Genomic DNA, 6,097 nt, shown 5'->3' on the forward strand with positions numbered 1-6,097 from the left:
AGAAGCCTCCATTCCGAAAAATCTCCTACAATCTATTGCCGGAGTAATATGAGACACGGCGGTGGGAAAATTCCGAGTCCTAACTAAACGAGTTTGACGATTCCTACTCTCCCTCACTGTGTTATACAACTCGGTAAAATCATAGCTAGGCGTACTTTCAGAAGAGCTAGAACTCTCGGAAGAAGTGGTCCAGCCAATTAAGGTCTCAGAGGAAGTGGTAGTCAGATTAAAGAGTTCAGTAGTAGACCCAGAAGAAGAACTCATAAAAAACCCAGAAAACAAGACAAGAAGATTCACTTACATGAGAATTGGAAGCTTTGAAGATTCTGGATGCCGATAAATGCTCTGAAAAAACTCGAACGAAATGAGAATAACAAATGAATCGGAAAGAGAAGAGAGAGGTTGAAGAAGGTATCTCTTCTTTCCTCGAGCAGCGCGCATAGGACACCTGTCGTACGATGAATGGCCTGGAACAGAGTGACCATAAATGTGATTCATCATGACGGCGTGCAAGGAAGAGCAAAAGCCCTAAAGGAATTTAATGGAACTTTGGGGGGGCTTCTGATAACATCGGGATATTATCCACGGGATCAAAGAGGATATTTACCAAAACGGCCGTGTATTGGTGTGGTCTGAGAAGCAATGGCGTATCAAGCAAGTCATCCGAATGGCGTATCACCTAGACTCCGCCACACGAGATCCGTAGTCAAAACTACGTGAGACCCGCCATTATGCTTCGATCCGCCCGCCGAACGGTTGAGCCGATTCCCAATAAAGGCAATTAATGGACCGTTAATGAGCTAACGGCCACACTTAAGGGAGATCCGTAACCGCAATTAATGAGGCATTAATGGATACTTTCTGGTTACTGGGAGTTACGATCACACGACTATAAATAGCTTGCATCCCAAGCTATTGAGGTACACATTCACATTCTCACTCTAAACCTTTCTCTTGTCAATATAGTTTATTCTTTATTCTGATTACTGACTTTGGCATCGGAGCTTCCCCCCGTCGAACCCAACGACGCCCCCCGTAGGGAAGGAATCCGATCAGAAGTTCATCGCCAGTTATCACCATCTAAACAGCAAAAGAAAAGGTTACCTTCCATCCTCGTAAGCATCTGATCAATGAATGGTAGAGGAAAGTGGTCTTTCCGAGTGGCGTCATTTAACTTCTTGTAGCCTATGCATATACGCCATCTGGTGACCTTTCTCAAAGGTACTAGCTCTTCTTTCTCATTCTTCATCACCGTTGTCCCCCTTTTCTTTGGCACAACTTGTATCGGGCTTACCCAAGGACTATCTGAAATAGGGTATATGATACCGACATCCAAGAGTTTGATCATCTCGCTCTTGAGTACCTCCTTCATCTTTGGGTTTAGTCATCTTTGGGGCCAAACCCACGACCTTACCTGTTCTTTCATGAAGATTTTATGGGTGTATATGGTTGGGCTTATTCCCATGATGTCAGACATCTGCCACCCTATCACTTTTCTGTGCTTCCTTAACACTGCTGCTAGTTGCTCCTCCATTTTCCATATCAATTTAGAAGAAATTATAACGGGTAAAGATGAAGAGGGAGACAAAAATACACATTTTAAATGAGCTGGAAGAGGTTTGAGTTCTAGAATAGGAGGCTCTTCAATGGATGATTTCTGTTAGGCTGGTCATCCTTTTCTAATTGTCGCACCAAATCTGATGTCTCCGTTGGTTTTTGCTGAGGTTTAGGCTGGCTAATGAGTAGCTCCTCTCTTTGTGCAGTTGTGAGGTGACTCGTTGTTGAGTATGCTCGGTGAACAAGCTCTTCTACTCATTGAGTATCTTTTTATGCTCGATGGGTAGGGTCTGATAACAGCTCCTCTAGTGCACCTTCTTTAATAATCATGAACGATGACTTCTGATAGGTCCAGAAAGTTACATGCTTCTACATCATCGGGATGTTCCAGGGATTTGAGGATGTCGAAGGTAACTTCCTCTGCTTGCATTCTCAAAATGAGCTTTCCTTCTTAGACATTGATAAGTGCATGTCCGGTTGTAAGAAAAGGTCTACCAAGTATGATAGGCACCTTGTTGTCTTCCTCAATGTCTAATACCACGAAATCAGCAGGGAATATGAACTTGTCTACCTTGACTAGTAAGTCTTCAACTACTCCGCTTGGATATTTGATCGACCGATTAGCTAGCTGGAGTGAAATGGAGGTCGGTTTCGGTTCCCCGGGGCCTAATTTCCTGAAAACAGAAAGTGACATTAGATTTATACTTGCCCTAAGATCACGTAGGACTTTATTAAATTTGGTGCTCCCTATTGTGCAAGGAATGCTGAAGCTACTCAAATCTTTTTGTTTTATTGGTAGCTTCTTCAATAAGATGATAGAACACCCTTCAGTTAAGGTCACCATCTCGTGATCCTCTAATTTCCTCTTTTTAGACAGTATGTCCTTCAAGAGTTTAGTATATATGGGCATATTTTCCAATGCTTCTACAAAAGGTATGTTAATGTTTATTTTCTTGAAGATGTCGATGAACTTATTAAACTATTTGTCAACTTTTTGCTTGTGCAACCTTTGAGGAAACAGTATTTTAACCGGAGTAGGTAGCACGCTAGAGTCAGTAAACAAATTATCTTTAGAAGGACCAGATGGAGATGGATCAAAGGAGTTAGAACCACTTACCTAAGCCCCTGGAGCAGAGTTTGTTGAATCTGGGAAACATGCTCGTCGAGCAGCCTCCTTTACTCGGCGAGTAGGTTGTTCAGATTCACTTACCTATTTATCACTTCGTAGGGTGATGACATTTACTTGCTCATTTGAATTGGGCTTCGTGTTGGTCGGAAGACTACCTAGAGGACACTTCTGCAGTAATTTAATAAGTTGACTTAATTGAGTCTCTAACCCTTTGTAGAAGTTCTATATGATGGCAAGACACCCCTCTATGTTAGACACGAGTTTGAGGAGTTTGTCTTTCGTTCCTCCTTGCCTATGATGTTGCTCCCTCCTGAGATGATAGATGAGGGGGCTACTGAACATATTGTGGTGGTGGTGGTGGTGGTGAGAATCTGGGTGGTCTTGTGTGGGTTGGAGGTTGAGTGTTGCTCCAACTAAAGTTTGGATGATTTCTCCATCCCAGATTGTATGTATTGGAGTATGGGTTATTTTGTTGCCTTATAAAGTTGGCAACCATATTTGCTTGGTCTGTGGTGAGTGGACAGTCAGTACCCATAGGGCTCATGTGGCACACATTGTAATCAGCCGCAGCTGGTGATTTTGGTGCAGTTGGAGGTTGTATCACTAACATCAATTGGTCAATCTTTGCAGGCAATGTGTCTATTTGCAGATTTGTAGAGTTTCCATAGCAAACATGCTCTTTCTCATTGTGGGCCTTTCCGCTTGCCAGCAAGCACTCCTCTCGTCTAGCTTTTTTATTAGTTCATAGGCTACGTCTTCATTTTTTTAATAGGTTTCCACCAACGGCAAAATCTATTGTTGATCAGATGACCGACGAAATACCTCCATAGAAAAAATCAATATGCTGCCACTTTGGGTAGCCGTGGTGGGGGCACCTTCTCAAGAGCTTCTGGAACCCTTCCCATTTTGTGAATAGTGAATCTTACTCAAACGGTTGGAAAGAGCTGATCTCATTGTGCATATAGGCCATTTTTGGAAGGTGGGAAGTATTTTGAAAGAAATTCCTTCATCATAACATCCCAGCTCGTTATTGTCCTCGATTCTAATGAGCACAACCACTGCAAAGCATCATCTCTTAAGGAATAAGGAAAGAGCCTTAAACGGATGGATTCGGGAGGAACACCATTATGTTTGAAAGTTCCACAATGAAGGAGGAACTTATTGAGATGAGTGGGTCCTCATGTACTCCCATCGGAACTGCCCGGAGTTCTGAAGCATCTGGATCATGGCCGATTTGATCTCAAAATTATTAGCCTCAATCGTTGGGTTGACTATGTTGGAGGTTTCAGTACTCCTTAAAGGCTTAAGGAGCTCGAGGATTGAAGGTTTTTCAGCCATCTTCTCGGGTTTGGTTTCCTCCTCACGTTTCTCACATCGAATCCTGTAAAGAGTTTTTTCAATTTCTAAATAAAACGGAAAATGAGATAAGCTTCTAGATCTGCGGTGCATATATAAATAAAATAAAATAAAAATAGAAAATAAAAAGGAAAAAAGAAAAAAAGAAAAGCTTAGATTAACGAGAACTCGTTTAGAACAAGTATTGAAATACACCAGTCTCCGGCAATGTCGCCAAAAACTTGATAGCCTAATAAAGTATGACTAAATCTAAAGAGAAAGTGGACTCTGTCATTTCAAGTAATAAATGTTCCTAAGAATGGTATCGATCCCTCAGAGACTAGGTTCTAATTCCCTACCCGACTAAAGTTCTATGTTAACTAAGGAATAATAAAGTTGATTGATTTGGTTATGTAATCTAAGACTAAGAATAAAAAGCAAAGTTTTATATTAGTTGGTCTAATGAATGAGTGAGAGGCTAAGATGTAGGATCCTCATGTCTAACTATTATGATATTTAATAAGTAGTGTTGCAATAAAGACATAAATTAAATACGGTAGCTTTTCTTAAAAAGATAATAATCCCGGCCTAGAATTAATAACTATATTCCTAATTCCTTAGGCCGATGCTTGGTTAGGCAAAATCCCTAAGTTACTAAGAAATATGAATTATGGTGAAAGCTAAAGTTAAGCCATAACTTAGACTATAAAGTTGCACTATCCGGTTAAGGTAGATTAAAGCTAGGTTACTCGGTTGAATTATTTACTTGATTAGGTTTCACAATTCAACCTTTTTTGCTAATTACTTGTTTAGGTTTCTTAGCATAAGATGAGTAAAGAATCCTAACTAAATCTTTCGTTTAATACTTTTCACAACACACTTTTAAATAATATTTAAATTAAACAATACTCGTTAAACACGGTTCACCATAATCTTAGCCAAAGGTGATTTAGCTCATGTCTGAGCTAAAACACTGAATGGGGGGAAGATGCATAGAGGATGATCCCATATTTATCGATTACGTTTTTAGAATTCAAGATGAATAATGGCATACGAGATGAAAATAATTGAATTCAATAAGTTAATAATGAACAAAGGGTGAAGACAAACCGATATTGATATCTTACAACTAAGGAACGAATGTACCTTGGCTGATTGTACAAAACTCGAATCTGAACTTACTTGAAAGTAAAAACGAACTAAAAACGTAAACTATAGCTAAACTGAACTAATGATAAAAACTGAATGCCTAAACTACATAAAATAGGTCTCTATTTATAGCGATTTGATTCATATCCCTTGCTTATTTCGGTCTTCTTTCCACATTAGAGTCGGATTATGAAGATTGAGATTGTTTCGGAATGGAACACCCAAGTAAGAGTTGAAGTAGGATTATATCTAGACTTCATTGTTACTCGTCGAGTAAAGGTTTGCCTTACTCGCCGAGCAAAAAGTCCAATTCGTGCTTTTGAGAGTTAACTTTGTGCCTTGGTTCTTGCACTGATTGACTGCTCGTTCAATGAGAGATATCGATGAGAAATGAGGTTACTCGCCAAGCATATGTGGACTACTCACCGAGCATCCTATAGCTTTGGTATCTTTTTGCTCCGTTTCACTCTGTTTCTTACTCGAAATTTCTTGAAACAACTCAAAACATCAGACAGATAATAAAGAGAAGACACCATAAACCAGGGCATAAAGGTGATAAAAGCACATAAATGAGGCCTAAACTATACCTAAGACTCCATATAAAATGGTGCTAACAACCCCCACCTAAAGTGACTTGGGTATGAAGAAATTAACTATTCCTTGAGGCAACATTAATGTGAAACTTATCAGAGTTTCAAAAGAGCCAAATACCACCACTGAAAGCCTCAATATCAATCACATCAACTTCAGCAAAATGAAACTTCTTACAGAGCTCCTCGGTGCAAAGAAAAGGAAGACGAGGTTCAAAAAGGGCCAAAATATCAGGCTTATACACTAATAGCAAATGTCGGAGAGCCCGATGAAACTCATTACCATCAGTTCCAAAATAATTCCAAGAAACTATCATCATTGGCAAAGAGGACAAAA

The sequence above is a fragment of the Euphorbia lathyris genome, chromosome 2 (genome assembly GCF_963576675.1).
Source record: "Euphorbia lathyris chromosome 2, ddEupLath1.1, whole genome shotgun sequence".
Lineage (NCBI taxonomy): Eukaryota > Viridiplantae > Streptophyta > Magnoliopsida > Malpighiales > Euphorbiaceae > Euphorbia > Euphorbia lathyris.